At 34.6% G+C, this 21,498-nt stretch overlaps 3 long non-coding RNA genes across 3 annotated transcripts; 2 read left to right on the top strand and 1 right to left on the bottom strand.

The window, feature by feature from the left end:
- Positions 1-735: 735 nt before the first annotated feature.
- On the bottom strand, positions 736-3,357 carry LOC136820593 (uncharacterized). Its single transcript, XR_010848620.1, has 2 exons — positions 3,012-3,357; positions 736-1,553 (listed from the first exon to the last, which is right to left on the bottom strand). It is a non-coding gene; the product is annotated as an uncharacterized lncRNA (long non-coding RNA).
- A 2,846-nt stretch (positions 3,358-6,203) lies between these two features.
- Positions 6,204-7,605, top strand: LOC136820524 (uncharacterized). The gene is made up of 3 exons (XR_010848606.1): positions 6,204-6,314; positions 6,504-6,755; positions 7,174-7,605. It is a non-coding gene; the product is annotated as an uncharacterized lncRNA (long non-coding RNA).
- A 1,450-nt stretch (positions 7,606-9,055) lies between these two features.
- LOC136820518 (uncharacterized) lies at positions 9,056-11,559 on the top strand. The gene is made up of 3 exons (XR_010848605.1): positions 9,056-9,423; positions 10,177-10,270; positions 11,083-11,559. It is a non-coding gene; the product is annotated as an uncharacterized lncRNA (long non-coding RNA).
- Positions 11,560-21,498: the final 9,939 nt, after the last annotated feature.

Genomic DNA, 21,498 nt, shown 5'->3' with positions numbered 1-21,498 from the left:
AAACATGCTTACCATATCTTTAGGTACTGTTTAATTTTTGGTAAGATTTAAGCCCCTGGAAGGACTATTACGATAAACAAGAGTTAATGATAGTAGAAACAAACGAACTCCCCACTATGCGTTTTTTTAAAGAAACATGAGGCTCAGAATGCCTAAAATTGAATCATGCTTGATGGTGAGCATTGTTTTCAATAATGTTTTTGTGTGAAAAAATTGGAAATATAAGGAAAAGATCCAATGAAAATCTGCAAAAACGGCGATTTCCGGCATTTTCCACCAGACGAAATTTTTCTCAAAAATCGAACTCGGCCATGTTTTGAGCATTGCGAATACGCATCTCTCTGCAAAAAATCAGCGTAACTGTATGTTTATCGAAAAAAGCCCTTTACATGTAAGCTAGAGTTTACTTTAAACTAAATTTTACTGCTCTCTCGCTCACTTCAATAGTCAAATTTTTAAATAGCTAAGAAAGTGATTTTTTGGTGCCTTTCGAAAAAAAGTTCATGTCTTTGCAAAAAAAAGTTCGTGCCTTTTTGTAAAAAAGAGTTCGTGCCTTTTTATAAACAAGAGCCACAAAGATGTGGTTAAATATTTCCTCCAATAGCTCAGAGCATAGATTGTAGTCGCAGTCGAACCCCACAGATTATCCTAAAGCCCCAACTTAGTAACTTAAATTTATTAAAGCCTTTATATTAAGCAATATCCGATGCAAAACAAAATTTAACCATATTCCTGCTAAAAATTGTCTTTATTTCATAGACATGTTCACAGATGATATAAGTCTAAAAACTTGTTAAAAAATTGCATGCATTTACACCATCTACGTATTCTTTAGAATTATGTGTGATAATGTGTTGGCAAATGATAACCATTTTGACACAAAGAAAAATGTATTTTATTCAACTAATATTGTTTTTTACCTTCATTAAGGAAATAAAATCTTAGACAAAATCTTTTGCAAGTTGATATTATTCTAAGACTCATCTGAGTAAGAAAGTGCCAAAATATCTTGAGACTGTCTACTAAGGGACTAATATGGAAATATGGCAATATGAATTTGGGAGATATCGAAATATGTTGTACACATTAGTTTCATATGAAAAACTTCCTTGTCATCAATATTTTAAACCACCATATTATACCATCCACAAGTAAAAAGTTACTTAAAAATGGATCTCCTTCTTTACAGATTTTAGATTTCCAGTGCATAACATCTGTTACATTAGTATTTATGTGATAATATACCAAATTGTCAACCTTGAAAATGAAATTGTCACATTTAGTTACAGTATTGCTGAATATTTACAACACTTTCCAGCAAACTTTTTTGTGAAATTTGTGTCTTGATAAACTAAACTCCATGACATTTTATCATTGACCATTAAATCACATCTTGGAACAATAGAGTTCCTTGGTTTAATTATTGCAAGAATGTTTATCTTTGTTCATATTCTCATTGTGTGCAACATTATCATTACATCATTGCCAGCAAGTTACATTGTATTGTCAGCTTTAGAGGTCGTCAAACTTTGTTGAATTTGTAATCCTGGCACCTGAATGTGAAAGGAAAGAAAAATTCAAAATTTCATAATGGGAAATAATCTCTTTACAGTAATCAATGCCAAATGTGTGGTCATTCGCTGAAATCTCCCAAAAAAAAGGCTTTAAAAGGGTGGGACTCTGCTTGATGGTTTGACTTTGAGCTATGTTTGCCATGCATATAAACTGAGCCATTAAAGAAGTTTACGGGAACGTACAAAAAGGACCACAGGGTACGTACAATAAGGTACACTGGGAACATACAATAAGGTTCACGGGGAACATACAATAAGGTTCACGGGGAACATACAATAAGGTTCACGGGGAACATACAATAAGGTTCACGGGGAACATACAATAAGGTTCACGGGGAACATACAATAAGGTTCACGGGGAACATACAAAAGGTTCACAGGGAACGTGCAATAAGGTACAAGGGGAACGTACAATAAGGTACAAGGGGAACGTACAATAAGGTACAAGGGGAACGTACAATAAGGTACAAGGGGAACGTACAATAACGTACAATAGACCTTTTTTTAAAGAGGCAACCCTGTTGAATAATTATGTAGTCCAGCATAAAAACAATGATACAGCCATGCATAATTACTGTTTCATGCATATTATAATAATTATGCATGGCTATATCATTGTTTTTTTTTGCTGGACTACATAATTATTCAACAGAGTGGCCTCATTAAAAAAAGGTCTATAAGGTACACGAGGAACGTACAATAAGGTACACGAGGAACGTACAATAAGGTACACTGGGAACGTACAATAAGTTCACGGGGAACATACAATAAGGTATACTGGGAACGTACAGTAAGGTTCACAGGGAACATACAATAAGCTTACTACTTACTTACTGCACGGTTTAACGTCCGTTGTTCCCAGCAGCTGGGGTTGGACGCAATAAGGTTCACGGGAAACATACAATAAGGTACTGGGGAACGTACAATAAGGTACATGGGGTACGTACAATAATGTATACGGGGAACGGCACAATAAGGTACCCAGAAACACACAAAAAGGACAAACGGAGAGCGTACAAAAGGTACCTTGAAAGCATTCAAAAAGGACCATGGGAAGTGTACAAAAAGGACCACACAAAACGTACCAGGACCATGCCGACGCACCGGACTTAACGAACACCGGACTTATTTTGTCCGGTGTAGCGAAAGGATACTTTTTGCCACCGGACAAATACACCAGTCAGTACGGTGCGTCGGCAGGGTCCTAACGTACCAAAGGATCCCAGAGAGCGCACACAAAAGATACAAGGGAGGGGAGCATACAAAAAGGTAAACAGGGAGTAAAAGCATCTATTATGATGATCTAGTTTTCTTTTTAGCATCTGGCATCAAGGCTAAAAATGGGGCACTGAGAAGAGTGCAAGCTTTTCCAAGTTTTGACCATTAATATCTAGACAATATATACATGATGGAAATCAGAAAGAAATTTATGCTCACCTTCTTCTCAAGTCAAGATAGGAATGGATTGGATTTCCATGTGTTTCAGCTTCTTTCTCCACCCTTCTTCTTCTCCTTATGGGAAAAATAAATTCAGCACACACGAGAGAAACTCAGGCAGTCCTCTGAGCTTTACACACAATCATTTGTTTTATGAAAAGCCCAAAAAGCTGGTAAAAACCCCTGCCATATTTTGATAGAAATACTATTTTCTTCCCCGCTAAATCTTCGCGACTATTTTTAGTCACGTGACTGAAGAGCCTAGTCATAATGTGCAGCACGAATAAAGAAAACATTAACATCGAAAATGGAAGAAAAGACGGAAAAAGGCCGTTTTAACAAATATTCCCCTATATTATAGTAGGGAAATATTTAAAAAGAGTTCCTGCCTTTGGATAAAACGTTCGTGCCTTTTGGGAGCCAATGACGAGTATATCGGTCATGTGCTATGTAGGAGGACAAAGCCCTCCTGTAATGCCTAGTTTGAGTTAGAAATCGTTATTTTTGGTCTAACTCGAAGGAATTGGACTGGGTTTCAAAGTCAAGTAAAAGAAAATCAAAAGTGAGTCTTTCCAGCGAGATTTTAAGCTAAAACGTCAAAAAAAAGCAAAAATTGGACAAAAATCCCCTTTTTTAAGATTTTGACCGTTTTTGGACCATTTTTGGTCAACGAGTGATTCAAGAACATCCAAATCTGGCCCTGCTTTACTTAAGTCTGTCCTCTAGAGAATTCATTTGTAGTTCTACCACGGGCACCTTTCTATCATTCAGACAAATTCGCCGGCGCCGAATGTGCCTAAAAGAAAGTAGAGACTCTAAGCTATCCAACGAGCTATAAACAAGCCTCTAACTCCTTCTAGATCCGGATATATAAGCATTTAAAGTTTGAACTAGTGATTTTCTTTAAAAGCTTAGAAAAAAATGACCGTGACACTTAAAGAGTTAAAAGTTTCTGGATATTTTTAAAAATAAAAAAGGGTCAACCTATCACTTTATTAACTGGTTGAAGTAAAAGCGGGTCAATACAAGAAAATGCGCTATTTTGATTGGTTCTCTAGCGGTCAATATAATACGGTAAAGACCACTTCAGTGCTTTGGTCAAACTGACGATGATTTTGAAAAGGGAAATTTGTTTTATAGAAAAGTTTCGTCAGTTTGAACATGATTTAAAAAACTGACGTTGCAATGACTTCTCATAAGAAAGTGACGTCAGAATAAATCAAAGAAAATATTGGGTAAAAAAGAAACGAAAAAATCATGGAAAATGAGGGGAAAATGCATTTTTTTGGCCAGAAACACACAAAGAATGTTCACCAGTTAATAAACACAATAATATAACTGTTTTCTCGGTCAATACGTAAAATATTGACCTTATCCTGCGCACAGACCTCACAAGCTCGGTCTGTACTTCGGCTGCGGTCAATATTTTACCGTATTGACCTCCAAACCAGTTATTATTGTATTAATATTGTTTGCGATCAGGACTTTTTTTAGATAAAAACCAGTAAATTTCGGCTAAGGCTCGACCTTTCTAATGTTTTACGTGATTATCAGGCCTAAGTACGTTCTTATAATTTTCTTAGTATTTCCATATTCACGTATGGCTTGAAATACCTATAAAGTCAGCCTTTTTTATAGCTATATATTATTCCTATCTCTAAAGAAGGGTGTCAGAATTAGAAGAGGGGTGTCGACATTAGACCAACTTACGGTACTATTTTGAGAATCTTTGGTATTACCCGGCAGGGGGTTGAACCCACAACCTTGTGTGCCATGGCTGGATGCTCTACCACTGTACCGCGATTCGCCTTATTGATTGAATATAGATCCATCAAAATAACATACTATCTTAACAAAAAGTTTTATAACAAAACTAAAGTGCCTTTCAATGCCTTCGTCATATTTTGGTAAAATCATCGATGGTAAGATTATTTCTGGAATAAAGAGGAACTTTTCAAGATCATACTCGGGAAGTTTAACACAGAGCTTACAATCGTCGTTCAAAGTTTGCTTTTTTCAAAAGGGCTTACATAAAATCAAAAAAACTAGGTCTACTAAATTGAAGTTCTGATAACGTACGACGACACAGATAGAACACTCATCAATTTAGCTGGCAAAAACAATGCAGTCAACATTCAAGCCGCGGCTTTCTCATATTGTGATTGAAGTGACACACCTCGTTTTCCAAGACGCACTGACCAATTATCGAAATTATTTTGTTTGTTACTTATTCTCCTTCTTAGTTGAATCATGACAGATAATTACTCTAAGAACAATTTAAAAGCCCCTATGATTTGAACATTGACAATATGGCGGGCTAGATAGCGTTATTTTTATCAAAACACCAAAAACAACATAGGCTAGATAGATTTATTTATATCAAAACACTAATCTATATAATCTTGTTTATGATGTCAATATAGGAACCATACTGGAGATTTTATACTATGAAAAAGCCTTTGTCACCAAAAAAAGAAAAAGTACGCAACTTTTATCCAAAAAACTATGTCTACTACATTGTAGTTCTTATAACGTGCGACGACTCAGATAGAACCATTGAGTTTCAAGCCCGAAGGTCTAGAGGCGAGACTCCTGGATGGGAAATGAAACTGTCTATTTCCCATCCAGAACGTCCACGCGTAGTTTTTACACAAACGCTGGACAGAAACTAAAATCTATCGCTAGATTTCAAAAAATGTAGTCCAAAATAAAGGAACTGCTAGATACAATCCGTCGTCATGATTACGGCGCATTCTATTCGCGTTTTAGATGGGAAATAGGTGGTTTCAATTTCTCTTGCCTGAGAAGGGTTAAAGTTTCGCCTCTAGCCCTTGGGCTTGAAACTCAATGGATAAAACATTGATTTAGCTGGCAAAAACAATGCAATCGACATTCCAGCCGCGGCTTTCTTATATTATGATTGAAGTGACACACCTCGTTTTCCAAGACGCACTGACCAATTACTGAAATTGTTTTGTTTGTTACTTCTTGTCCTTGGGTGAATCAAGACAGATAATTACTCTAAAAACATTTTAAAAGCCTCTGTTGCATCTTGGGATTTGAGCATGGTTACATGTGAATAAGTTGTTACGGTAATTATGATGGGAATTATATTTAACGTGTGATACATTCTATTCCGAACGAAAACCTCATTGGAAATTAATTTTAAAACAAGTGAATAGTAAATTGCTCTTATTATAAAGCCTCAGTATAAAAAGAGACGAACCTAAAGATTTGAAAATCAAACGAAAAGCTAATTTCAAGCGAAATATAGTGCAATAGAGAAACTGCCAACATCAGAAAGTAAGTACAAATTTAATAAATCAGATCTTTGAAAGTACTGACTTTTCCAAAGCGAATAGGTTTTCTCACTACACTTTTCAATAACTCAATTTTTCAATCACCAATACTAAGACTGAGGAACTAGATATTGAAGCAATTTTTATAGCTGAGCAAAATAAACAGAATTTTTTTTTCTTGGTTTTTCTTTAGGCAATGGACATCAAAGTACTCATTTTATTCGCCGCGGTTTTGGCAATTGCTTACTCCTATCGCATAAGCAATGACGACTCTAACACAGGAAGGAATTTCTACCAAGCGCTACAAGATATGATTAATGAACGTGTGGCGGAAAAAATGGATCCTAAACATGAATGTAAATTTGGAGGTCTATGTAACAATGTTTACAGCTACGGATGTCATAAGTATGTGAAGAAATGTGATGGTTCAGGATGCACAGAAATCGTAAGTAACATTTTGGTTTTGCAGCTATCTGTAAAGTCATTTTGACTACTTGATTGACAATCACTTTTGTATTGTTAGTGGTAGAAACTGCCATATAGCATCATATGTACATTTACGTTAACTGTGCCTGAAAAAATATCTAGTTTTTCCGAGCAATCATCTCCCTGGGATTTGAGTTTAATTTTCCATATTAATTTTTGCCCATCGTTACGTAAGATCGCATAGAAGAAGAAGGAAAGCAATAGATTATATTATGAGGCTCAAACTGCAGTTTTCTTAAGAAACACTTTGTGAGTGGCAATAACAGTTTAAACGATGTGTAAGAAGTTAAAATCCGATATTATACCCAAGACTACTTTAAAGCACTCGCAAAGAATTTCACGAAATTTAAGCATTCATATAATTCCTGTAACTTTAGGGAACTTGCTGGCGTCAATGTTACTCAAACTCGAAGACATGGTGTAGATTGGCAGACGAAGCCAGACGTGACAAATTCTTTACTTGTCAAAAAGATTCAGATTGTGCACACACCAGAGAAAGAGGATTGTTAGGAAAATCTGCTAAGGAGGTTTGCGAAATGAAATTTTCTGCTGGTGGCTCCGGGCCAATATGTCATGCAACAATGGATCCTTGAATGTTTAAAGAGGAAGAAAATTTGAATTTGTCAATGGTTATGGACATTATGAAACAAGTCCGATTTCAATTTAACTTACACAATAATTTTGTCAATTTTCTTTTGTTTGATTTTAAGTGTTTCTTTGTAATTTTTGAAGTATTATCAGATTCTTCTAATAGTTTTCTAAGCATGGTTATTAGTTCCAGAAAATATAATTGTTGTGAGATATAATAATCTTTTCTTCTGTTGGTGCATTGGTTTGCCTCCCTTTTAATTATTAAAATAAATTAAACAAGAAGCCCATTGGGCGTGAGGGCCCAGCAAAAGCGAAATTTTCGCGAATTTCCAAAAATTTGCGAAATTAAATGGTCGCGAAAAAAATATTTTAGGCTAATTCGCGAAAATTAATTCCAACGAAACAATTTTAATATTTTCTTTGAAGTTTTCACCCATTTTACCATAGAAACAAAAAGAATTTCTGACTCGTATTCATGGCTTTTCTTATCAAATAAATTCCAATTTCGCCAAAATTAATTCCAGTAAAATAAGTTGATCATACTGATTCGAAAAATTAAATTCTCGCAAAATGCATAAAATTTTGCAAATAGCTCCACCAATTTTAGGAAAATTTTAGCTTGAGAATAGAGAGACCTGTTGTATATTTTTGGAAAGCTCTCAAAAAAACTCAAGATATTGACCCTTAAAATAGTGTTTTCAGCCATTCAAAAATATACAACAGATCTCTCTTTTCTCAAGCTAAAACTTTCATTAAATTTCGACCCTATGGTTTTTGCCTGAGACCGTCATATTTGCCTGAAAAAGAAAGTGTCCGAAAAAAATTGTCACCTATGTTATTTTGATGTATATAACATTATTTCAAATTTTCCCCTACTATAAGCAGATAAGTATATAAAGGAAAGGGATGGCCAAAGGATTTCAAATTTTACTGTGTCCGAGCAAAACAAAATGAAAAATAAGCCGACAAGGATAACTCTCCCTTTCTTCATTTCTTAGAACAGGGAAGTTAAAAATTAAACGAAACATAATGTAGTCAAGCAAAAATGAATCGAATGTTAAAAGCTCGAAACTTTATACCAGAAGGTAAACAATCAAATTCAAAATATCATTAAATTCAACATCCTAAAATTTAGAAATGGTGCCGCATCGATTTATTGAGCTTCTTCGTTGTATTGTCTTTGTTCATCTCCCCCCTCTTTCCTCCATCAAGGTCAATTCGAAATGAAAACTATTATGTGAGTCGAGTTTGAATAATCAAGCCATCAACCGTTCAATACAACAGCCCCAGAAATGGCCATTTTATTTAATGTGAAGCGTCATGAAAAAAGTTCCAATTTTGTTCAAATTTACACATGAGCTGCATTTTAGTCTCCATTACCATATTCCATTTAATCAGTATTTGAAATAATTATGTGTCAAGTTTGAAAAATCAAGCCACCAATCGTTAAACAAGACAGATCCAGAAATAACCATTTTCACACGTGGAAAAAGTTCCAATCTTGTTCTAGTTTACACATGAACTCCATTTTAGTGTCCATCAACAAATTCCAGAATCAGTGTACTGTACTTGAAATAAATGAACTTCAAGGCATTAGTATTTACCTTTAAATCATCTAAATCTGTTTATTTGGCCCAGCAGCGCAGCGTAGTTGGGCCTTTCATCTGCACAGTGCCCGTACGTTTGTTAGTTACGCAAAGCAATTAGGCGGTGTTCCGCGAGAGTACATATATTTTCCAGGCTAAACTCAGCGCTATAATGTAAAGGGATCGACAGGGATCGTCATAGTCAATGTTGTCTGTCGGCTAGCATACAATTATCTATCCTCTAGCAAAGCCGAGCAAAGCCATATGTTGATATATGGCTGAAGACCGTATCTTGTTATTGTCTGTATTTCGTATAGTCTACCACCTACATAGACTATCTTCAACTCAACGTGGAGTGTTCAACGTGAGCTCTTTTTCTCTCAAAGACTGAGAAGTAAAGAGGATAAATCAAGATTTTGCTGTCACTGACTGCTGCTGCCATTCATAAAGGTAAATCTCTATTGAAAGATCAAAACAAACGGTCCGGCAAATATCCGTTTAAAAACGAACCCGTACGGCCCTACCATCTCATCTACCAAAAGTGCGCTTCTTTGATTTTTATAATTATGGAGATAATTTTTTTGCTCGCAACTTATTGAGAATTATCTCCCTAAAATAATGAATAATGAATAATGAAAACTTGGCCGCATCGAATTCTGAAGATCGTCATTACGATAAACATATCATTAAATTCCATCAGCCTTGTTCGATTGAGATTCGATTGGGTTCGATTGCATTCGATTCAATGACTCGAACAAAAATCTCAATCAAACGAATCAAATATTACCTAGAATTCGGTCGTTGGATTGAGATTCGATTGCGTTCGACAATCGAATTTCAATTCCGTTTGATTGAGATCGTCTGGTCGAAATGGAGAAAAAATTTTTACTTGAGGTAGCAAAAACTTGAAATTCACCAATTTCAGTTCTAACCAAAATTGATTCTTGCCGTCAATCATTAAAAAAAGGTAATAGAAAGGGAAGATTTGCCTGGCCATCCGCCAAAATAAGTTCTTGTCAAAATTTAAAATATATTCATTCACCAAAATTCGTTCTCACAAAGATAAAAATTTTTGCTGACTTTAGTTGTTTGCCAAATTAAGTTTTTGCCAAAAAATGTTCCCTTAAAGGTATTACTCCAGGCCATGCCTAATGATTGTACTTTTTGTTAATAAGAATCATATTTGTTTTTCTTTTTGAACAGTTTTGGACCATCATCCATATACATCAAGACTGTTATCGTACATCATATCCAGACTGATTGGTTCCCACTGATTGATTGATACCCAAATCTTAAGGTGAGTTTGAATTTGATTTTCTTCAGGATTTATCATTGAAAGGCTTAAGAACCTAATGACCTAAGTGAAAATCAAGTTGTGTATTACCATTTACTGCAAAATCTTTGTGAGGTTGGGGGAAGTGTGGTAAAGAGAAGCCCATTGTTGGTTATAGTCTAGAGAAGGATTTCTTTTTTTGATTCGTAATTTTTTGTCCTTTTTGTTTGAAACTTTTAAAGGGATAACCAGATAAAATATGAAAATTGGCTAAAAGATTCTTTCCACGGTCCTTAGTAAGCCCTCCAAATATTTTTGAGAAATAACATTCCAGATTCAAGATATGACAATTAGAAATCTCAGTTTTTCGTACCTCACACGTACCTCACGTTGAAATTCTATTGTTTTCCAGCAGAAATTAAAAATTAAAAACCTAAATATTTCGACTTTGAAAAACAATTAGCCTGTAAAATTTGGAGGTTTTACTAAGGACTATGGAAGGAATCTTTGGGCTGAATTTTATTTTTCATCTGGTTATCTCTTTAAGGTAGCTGCCCTGGAAATGAGATTTTCACTTGTATTTGTAAAACATCATGATCAGATTTCATCTCGGGTTCTTTATGTTGTGCGAAAAAATTGTGACCTACAAATGCTTGCACGCCTCAATTTTCAACAAAAAGCAAGTGTCTTCCTAACGGGTGGGCATAATTATGAAAGTCTTCCAAAACTTGGAACAAGCTTACGCTGCACTTGAGCTTTACGATTTATGAACATGGTAGTATACTCCAGTTGAACGCGACTGTTTGCGTAATTTCGTTTTTGTTTTTATTTTTCAGGGTTCATCATTCAGTGTATAGCTACTCTGGTCAATCTGGATTTACATTAGATAGCTTGGTTATACAAAGCTAACTTGGATTTACACAGTTAACTCAGATTTAAAGGATTCCCCTCGATTCACTTGGCTCACCAGAATACACTTGGAATACTTTGTTTTACTCAGTTTATTTGTTTTTACACGGCTCAATTGATACTACTCGGCTCACTTGATATTACTCGGCTCACTTGATATTACTCGGCTCACTTGATATTACTCGGCTCACTTGATACTACTCAGCTCACTTGATACTACTCAGCTAACTTGATATTACTCGGCTAACTTGATAATACTCTGCTCACTTGATACTACTCAGCTCACTTGATACTACTCAGCTAACTTGATATTACTCGGCTAACTTGATATTACTCGGCTAACTTGATATTACTCAGCTAACTTGACACTACTCAGCTAACTTGATATTACTCGACTAACTTGATAGTACATGTTTTTTTTTTATAAGCAAGTGCCTGTCCCTATGTCAGGCTCGCATTATGCTTAGCATTCTATTGTTCTCAAACAATAGAGCCATTGTTTAGGTACCAAAAACTGAGCCTGCATATGCTTATAAACGTTATGCTTATAAAAGAAAAAACATGTACTCGGCTCACTTGATTCAATTAACTTGTGTTTCATTTGGGTAACTCAGATTCCCGAGGCTAACCCGGAATTTATGATTTTTTTTTGACATTTCATTGTTTACCACTTACTTGCTCAGCTTTTTTAACTTATTAAAAAACAATAGGCTATTAAAATAAATATACATCATATTTGAAACTGACGTATTTATCATTTTTTTACATTCCCCTTTTCAAAACATGATATCAATCGAAGCATCCCATAGTTCAATCGGCAACTTTAACGGGACAAGGCAATATGATCTCCGCTCAATTTATCGTCATTTAGTAGTCAACTCTTCTATTTCAAGCAAAACTTCAAAACTTTCTTTGTCTGTGGTCATGGTAGAACTCTCCATATCAGACAACTTGTGAAATAGTGACGGGAGATTTTTTACTATCTTTACAAAGTGACAATCAATTTTGCAAACGAAGGGTACAATTTTTCCTTCAAAAAAAGGTGGGGGGGGGTGGGGTGAAATAGTGAAGGGAGATTTTTTTAGTACCATTAAAAAGTGACAATGTCTAGATATATTACATGTTAAAAACTGATATTGATATTTACATATTCAGGAACTCTTGCTCGTCCAGTTGTTTGATCATCGATCCCTACAATGTGAAAAAAAAACAGTAGACTCCCGGTTATTCGAAGCTCCAAGGGGATAAGAATTTACTTCGAATAACTGAAAAATTCGTTTTAAGATTAATAAATCAATTCGTTTTAATCAATCTACTGTAGCAAGTATCCTTGTATTTTGTCTCTATTACAGATTTTTTAAGCTGGGCCTTCACGCCCTTGGGCGCCTTGTCTTTGTTTTAAATCAATCAGCAATTATCAGGGAAACAATTAAAAAACTGCATCCAGGTATCTATTTTCTTTCCAAAGATATTGATGTTTTTCGACGTCAAGGTGAAAACTCGACTTAGCACTGACCACGGCACCGGAAAATTCTCGACCCACATTGAAACAAATGACTGTCGCTATTGAGCTGGTTCATCTTTTCAATCGCGGTTTTTTTAGTAAACCCAGGGTAAGATTAGGCTACAATCTATCACAATACGCTTTATTTGAAAATCTACAGGCCGTCTTGAATTTCGAAAAATAGAAGAAATTGCGATTTTTTAACAAGATTGCGGATTTTTTTATTTAAGCGCAATACATCATTTGAAAGCTGGGGATTTCAGCTTTACAGTGGTGAAATTTGTTTTTAGCTATCATTATCAGCTCATTTTTGTTTTGAAAATGGAATAACTTTGGGAATACTTAACCAATTCTAATAAATGACCCCTCATTTTTCTCACAAAAGTAAGGACTTTCAAATAAAATTAGTTTGGTTTCTAAAAATTGATGGGAAAATTTTGGCCTGTCCACCCTATCACTGACCGTTGTTGACAGCGTCAGATCCAGAAGTAACCTTGTGTAGCATCATGAAAAAATGATGGAAATGTTCCAATCTTATTCAAATTTACACATGAGCTGCATTTCAGTTTATTTATTTCTATATTAGAAGCCATTATTTCTTAAAAATAAAGTCTTTTTGAAAACAAGAAACTAAAAATCAAGAATTTTCACTCATGAAGCTTTATGATAACTTGAGCAAAAACTATAAGATATGACAGAATGTTGAAAAAAGTTTACAAAAAAAATCCCTACAAAGTTTCTTCAAAGATTTATTATTGCGCCCGTCAAGGGCGCCTTAATGAGGAGTACCTAGGGAAAATCTCACGATTCAGTTTTACGGCTCGATTATTCATGTTTGTTCTCGATCATTCATTTTTTATTTTGTGTTTTTTTTACGCATGTTAATGTTAACAAAGACAGAGCCTTGCTCGATTAAACTACTTTTCGTAGTATTTCCCCGATTTCCTATCTTTCTTCCGATTGGATTCATTAAAAGGTTATTCAAGATGGCTACCGAAGCGATAGTGTTTTTGATCATTTGCATGCTGGCATTGCAAGTTTCATCTTTTTGAATTAGCTCTAACTTGGCAAATTAATTCTTGCATCAGGGACATGCTTTTTTGCATCGTGTAAAGACTTTATTTGCTCTAGTTTTCGTTGATTTTTATGAACTATTTTTTACCAAAAGTGAGACTTATTTTTTGCTTTGTTTTGGTTTGTTGTTATGATTCCATGACATTCCATGATGATGCGATGGTTGATTGCAATAAAAAACATATTTTCCTGTTGGGCTTGGAGAAAGTTATGGATGGATTATTGGATGAAGTATCCTAACGTATACATTTCCTATGTAAATGTAATGAAGAAGAAGAGAGAAGTAATTTTCACCAAATATGGCGGCTTTTTGAAGACGATAATGTGATGAACAATATTCGATGAACTTTTAGATCGTATACTGGAATTTCATTAAGTACCTAAGATGAAAGTATCTTTTAACAAATTATGGACAAAAATCCAGACGGTGCGATTATCGATTTGCAATTGATGCATTTGGAGTTTTTTCACCGCTGCTGCGATTTGATATTTAAGACGATGATGCGATAGATGATTTGATGAACTTTTAGATCATTTATTATCATAAAGTGTTACTGGGATTTGATTAAGTAAGACCAAAGTATTTTTCAACAAATTATGGACAAAAATCCAGACGTTGCGATTATTAATTATTGTGATTGCGATTGATTGATGCATGGGTTGGACGGCAATCGAAAATATGTTCCGTTCGCGTCAAAAATCTCCTTAAAATTGAGTCGGTCAGTCGGTAGTAAATTTTGTCGGTTTTTTTGGAAAATGGTTTCAAAGTATATATAGTTATTAATATTTATTCGTTCGCTTGATGAAAAATTCCGACAATTTTCTGACTCGTCTGACTAGGAATTTTTGTCTGCCAAGTTGGTCAGTCGGCTGACGCGAACGGAACATATTTTTGATTGTCGCCTTGGAGTTTTTCACCAAACTGCGATTTGATATTGAAGACGATGGATGATTTGATGAACTTTTGGATCATTTATTATGATAAAGTGTTACTGGAATTTGATTAAGTAAGACCAAAGTATTTTTCAACAAATTATGGACAAAATCCAGTTCTTGTGGTTATTAATTGCGATTGCGATTGATGCATGGGTTTGAGTTTTTCACCACTGCGATTTGCTATTGAAGACAATGGGTGGTTTGATGAACTTTTAGATCATTTATTATGATAAAGTGTTACTGGAATTTGATTTAAGTAAGACCAAAGTATTTTTCAACAAATTATGGACAAAAATCCAGATGGTGCGATTATTGATTATGATTGATAAATAATCAATTATGATTAAATATCGATTGCAGTCGATCAGTATCAATTTAAGTACATTACATCGATTACCTATTGATTTTTACTGACTTAATAACTAATTGATACATTAACGCAATCGATAGATAATTAACATATACTCACAATTGTTTCAATAAACTATGTATCAATGCAATCAATATTTTATAGATTACTCATTGATTGCAATCGATAATCGATTTTATCTTTTTTTTTATATTTTATTTATGTTTTACTGAACTAAATTTCTTCTAGATGACTTTGAGTGAATTATGTTTAAAAAAAAATATTGATTTTTGTTGTTCTGTTGTTGTATATTGATTTTAGGTGTTCTACACTTGGAAGCTGCTAAATTTATTTTTTCCTGTACAAGGACCATAAAGGAAGGAGTGGCAAAGAAAACTTCTTGTGTGATTTTTAAGAAAACTATATACTGTTTTGTTTTTACACATTTTCCTTGCAGTTCTTATAAATAAAACTTAAAAAAGCAAATTTTATTGCAACTTTCTGACTCATTTAACATGTCATTGAAATGGTTTACAGAAACTGTAATTATTTGGGCCTCCTGCTTTTTGTTTCCTTGGTTATCACTAACCGACGTCAGTTTCCCAGAAAAACATTGCAACGGGCGCATCATAGCCTTGGCTATTAGCTAGTATACTGGATAAACGACTCACAAAACGATGGAGAGCGATCATTGTATTTTCATTGTTTCAGAAAACAATTGATGTTCTAGCTTTGTCCGCAAAGGACAACTGTCATGGCGGCTCGAAGATGTCTGATTTTTAAAAATGGTTATCAATTTTGTTTTTAAAAAGTTCTCTAGCTCTTTCTTTTTGTACATTTGCAGAAAAAAAGGTTTGAAAGTAAGGCTAGCATTCCAAGCTGGATACATTTGTGAAATGTAATGTGAGAAAAACATGATTAGACAAGAAATTCAGACAAAATGCTTATAGTGACACGAAATTTTCAATTGGAAATATCTTTCCAAGACTGTCCCCAGAAGAGCTAAAATTAACATACATAAGACTTGAGTGTCTTAGCTCCACTGTGGTATGAAATTCCTTTGGAGGCACGTGGTGGCAAGGTGGGTTTTTTTTAGGTTGAAGTTTGAAAACTTCCGGTGTCAACATTAAATTTCTTATACACAACACGTCTTTTGCATCTTTCTCACAGCTTGAAACGTCATAACGACTTATAATTAGCAATTAAGTGGAAGAATCTGACTCTCACAGGAAAGTTTTTAGTCTCTTTTGGGAATTGGATAGTGTTTTTCAATAAGAAATGCAATAAAAATGCTTCGAAAAATCATTTAATGAGAGAAGGAGAGTGAACAATAATATCATTACTGCGGACATAGCTAGTACACGAGAAATCGGCAAAAATCTGTTACTTGTATATCCAGTGTATAATAAATCCTTAGTTTCTTTGGTTTCAAAGTTTCTTGACCACTAAAGCAAATAAAATGTTCAAGAAAGTATGAATCGACACGAATCAATCTCCTCGCTTCGAACGCCAACTTGTTTGTTTTGAAAACGTTTGTTAAGGAGCGCGAAATCAGAAAATATATCTTTTTTAGCCAGTATCCGACTTTAGCAAGCTTTTCCCTGTCCAGACGGCAAAAAGTGTGGTACTGGTATTAAGCGTCGACGGACAGACAGAAGGAAACACGGACACAAAAATAGTGATACTCTCTTTAAAGGCCCACTCGCTAGCGCGGGGCCAATTATTAAACTGAGGCCTTAGCATATCTTTAGGTACTGTTTAATTTTTGGTAAGATTTGAGCCCCTGGAAGGACTAGTACGATAAACAAGAGTTAATGATAGTAGGAATAAACGAACTCCCCACTATGCGTTTTTTTAAAGAAACATTAGGCTCAGAATGCCTAAAAACTAAGAAACATCTAAGAAACAAGCTGAGGCTGAGAATGAGAAAATAACATTTTTAATTCGGTTTTTCTTAAGAACCTTCCAATCTAAATAAATGTTTTTTTTCATATATGCTGATTATGTCAAAAAGTTTAGAAACATGTAAGGAACATTTAAGGCTCAAAAGGCCGATTTCTTAAGAAACATTCAGGCTGCTTTGCAAAACTAGTTAAAAAAACAGCGTGTATTTGCTAGGTGCTATATCAGGCGTTTGATTCTAATCCGGTGATGAAATGCCTTATTTTTTTTTTACGCAAACAATTTTTCTATATGGGTTTTTATATTATTTCCTGTTCATTGCGTTAAAGTTTTGCGATGAGTGGGAGGTTGGTGAGATTTGTTGCTCTTTGTGTCTGTTTTATTTGTTTGTTTTTGTCAGTTTTTGTTTTTGTAGATTTAATGTTCCGTAAGTTCATCATATTCTGGTATAGAATCGACATAGACATAAATTTCTTCTTTGTGATTGCAGCTTTTATCTCTTTAATATTTTGAAGGATATTACCTGCGTTATGAAACAATCGACCGTGGTTTGATTTTAGTGAAGTTGACATCATACAAAATAGGTTGAAGACATCAAAGGACGTGCAAAGTATTGATGTCAGGTAACGGAAGTTTTCTAATAGGTTACAGGATTATTATTATCCATGTAGCGGTCATTAAGTATGCCATTAAAGGTTTAATCGGCGGGCGGTATTGAAAGGTTTTGTGATTCAAATTGTCATACCTGTGCTGAGGAAACTAAAGCGCCAGGCTTCAGAGGGCTGAAATATCATTAACCGCCCGGGTATAAGGCAATACCGAGTTTATGTATATGTGTTTTTCAGCGACAGAGACGGTGGTTGGATCATGACCAACTGAGGACGATGGTAAATCAGCACTTTTACCGTCCTCGATTTTGCGGGGTGGAATTGAGGGTTTTTCCAAATCGCTTCAGTCACTCTACCATCCTCAAAAGTGCAAATACATAAACTCGGTATTAATTCTGCCCGACGCGAAGCGGAGGGCGCAAATGGCACTAGAGGGCTAATAATCAAACTGTGCGGGCAGAAAATAACAACAACGACCCTAAAACGGAACGCTATTGTTATATTAACGCATGAAGGTAATAAAAATAGATGGAGAGTCAATGCCTTTTGTTCTATTCTGACATATCATCGGAAGCAAACAGTTGTTTTGTTGCTTTGGGAATAGGATGATTAATTTTGCGTGTACTCGTGGGAATATTTAATATGATAGAAACTGAATGAAAAGACGTTACATTTTTAAAAAGCTCGTTGAAATATAATAGGCTTGTCATTAAAAATTGAGAAGAGCTTCGTATAATAAGCACATTACCCCCAAAGTTCTAGGGGAAGCTGCCCATAAATCTATCAGTGGATTTAAAAAAGAATTACATGTTACGATGAGGAACCTTGTATAGATCATTTTGTCAAAGTATGAAAACCGCTGCCCACTTCGACGTGAAGATTTTAAGACAGGAAACTTTCAAAGAAAATGTGATGAAACTGTCAATGTTCAAAAAGTGTCGGCCCAAAAATAAGTCCTTGTGAAATTAATACTTCTTTTATCTTTACAACAGTTGAAACTACTTCGAATCTTATTTTAACAAGGATTTCTCGTAGAATTAGGTTTTTCAAAATCAACGCAACAGCCTCCTTCTGTTCTTATAAAGTTGTAAATTGATGTTTTTTGCTTCCGATGATGGTAAATCAAAGGAAAGCCGTTTTGAATAGATTTATAAAAGATCTGAACGACCATTTAGATCATTACTGCGACATTTTCTCTCCATCTATTTCTTTAATACCTTCATGATTAACGAGACCGTAGTATAGACACATAGGCTTGACGTCTGATCTTAACTTCCAAATAGATTTTAGCCAAACCAGCTATGACTTTAAAACGTGACAATATTTGATCAGATTTTGCGTAGATTATCTTGTGTATCCAAGCTCTGGGATTGACAAGACTGTCGTTAACTGCTGCGAATTTCAGATATACGCCGTGTTGATATTAGCTAACGGATTAAATTAGGCAGTGGCAAAATCACTTGTGGTGTTGATATGAAAAACTAATGAATTGTCTCTGTCCCAGAATATTCTTTATAAACACAAAACAGTCGTTGATTGCTGCTAATTTAAGGGCTCTGACCATAGTCAGAAAAATGATTTTAGTATCTGAACATAAAAGTTATGTTTTAGATTCTTTAACACTTTTAACAAAGAATTGCCTTTATTAATTGCTTTTTAATCAAACCCCTTAAGAGTAATTAAGAACTTAATTGCAAAAATGACGTTATGAACTTTAAAAAGACGTTAATAATATGTTGCATCACCTCCTTTTATAAAAAGTGCTAAGTTTCAATGGGTAATTAATCTTTTTGTTTCGAACTTTTTTCAAACTGTCTGCAAAGAATTGAACTATTTTAAATTTTGCGGAAAAATTTTTCTAAAAAGATGTTTCAAAAGTTATGACTATTTTTTAAGCAAAATCCAGATGCAAAATTGATGAAAAACCACTATTTTGAAGATTTTGAGACAAAGAAAAATTTACAAAAGTTTTCCGCAAAAATTTTTATTGTTTGGTAAAAGATACACCATCTACTTCGAAAATTTTTTCAAAATGTTTTTTCTTCGCCGAAACTAAGCTCTTCAAAGTTGAAATACTCTTCCTCGCAAAAGTCTTCATTTTCTTCTTCATCAAATTTTTTTCAATGCAATTTTTGAATTTTCAGATTTAGGAATAGTTTGTCTAATAGAAAATGTATAACATACCATAGTTTTGTTGGTTTATCAGTCCTCGGGTAAATTAATGCGTGTCCAAATTTTCGTTAATTCTTCGGACCCATCATCACCTACCGTGAAAAGCACAGCTCAAAATCATATATTTACGCTGTGCCGACGAATCGAGATTCTATTCATCGCGCAATCAGCGAAAACAAAAGTAACCATGACGACCATCCAAGATCTTGGATGAGCGTCATAGTCGATATTTTTATTCCCGTTGTTGAAAACACAACTTACAAAAAGTCATCAATGCTTTGTAAAAAGAGTCAGTGATAGAGAACAATAACATAAAGTCTGTCTATTATTTCGATTCAATTAAAGTGACATTTCCATAATTAAAAGTTTAGTAATTACTGTTATACATTTGGGGATCAGGTAAAAGATTTCTTTCGAAATAAACTCATTTCAACTACACTTGGAGGTTTCTGGGGAATTCGTAAATAGTGTGACGAAGGGAAGTTAGGCGATCGGGGTCACCCTTTAGTTATTGAGGGGACCTCTCAGATCACTTATCTGTTCCTTCGATCAGGGTATCCCTTATTGGGGATAAGTCTATGGTCACGTAGTAAAGGTACGCTAATAGATTTCAATCAACATCAATTCTGTTTCTCCAATTAAGCAATAAATATCAAATAAGCGTAACATAAATAACATCAAATAACTTAGTAACTCTGGCATATAATTAACGATAGTCTCTGTTCAAGTCCTTCTCCTTCAAGTTCTCCTTTTCAAGTTCTTTTCATTCGAGCTCTCCTTTCCAAGTCTTCTTTCTTCGAGCTCTTTCTCCCCAGATCCTTGATTTCTTTCCTTTTCTCGCTCATGTTTGCTCGCCCTATTCAGGGGTCTGGGCTTGAGGGCCTGAGCCCCACTCTATTGATTTCTATTCATCTTTCAGTTCATTAATATCGTGTTGGCTCAGTCCCAGTCTCTGCTTGCATTATTCATCAATGATTAGTTTACTAGCTTCACATCTCCGACGTTCGACAAGTGACGTCCTCGTCACTTCAAAAAAGAATTCGAGATCGTGGTTTTGCTTACTTCTTTCTCTCAGGAATCATTAACTTTTTATTGTTTTTGCTTTCGTGCTGATGATTGGTGCAATTAAGTGCTCAATTGTGGTTGTTTACTTATCGAGTTTTCACAACTGTTTAATTGTTTATTCTTCTCTGGATTTTAGTTCGTACACTGATATGACTTCACATCCTCATTGTTTGACAAGTGACGTTCTCGTCACTAAATTAAAACATTACATAATCGGTGTATTCTGGACTGCATGTCAAGTTTTCATCTTCGCAGGTCTTCGAGTTGTTTTCAACTTTGATGTCGGTCCTTTATATATCAAATTTTACGTATAATTAACAATTTCTAATGCTGAAATATTTTATTTGAAAATAACTAAATTACAAATTATCGTCTGATTCATAAATATTACATAAACTCAATTCATCTCTTAAAAATTTCATAAAATCAATAAACTATTTGTCCAATTTCATTTTCTCTTTTAACATTTCAGTCTTTAGGTAATTGTTAGTTTTATTCGGTAACCATATCTGCATTCTATTCGACATCTCGGAATTTATTCAACAATTTCTCTGGGCTAAATTTTGTCTTGGTTGTAGTCGGTACTGTCCTTCTCAGCGTACGCAATTTTGACTCGATATAACTTCTTTCTTTTTTTTTGGTTTGGTGCTCTGTGCAGTTCTTTAAATATTCGTGTTTCATTAAATAACAACTTTATCAAGCATGGTTAAGTATTGAGTACTCAACACAATGA

The sequence above is a fragment of the Clytia hemisphaerica genome, unplaced genomic scaffold (genome assembly GCF_902728285.1).
Source record: "Clytia hemisphaerica strain Z4C2 unplaced genomic scaffold, Clytia hemisphaerica genome assembly, whole genome shotgun sequence".
NCBI lineage: Eukaryota > Metazoa > Cnidaria > Hydrozoa > Leptothecata > Clytiidae > Clytia > Clytia hemisphaerica.
Note: the sequence above shows the minus strand (reverse complement) of the source record. Positions and strands in the feature narration are given on the sequence as shown.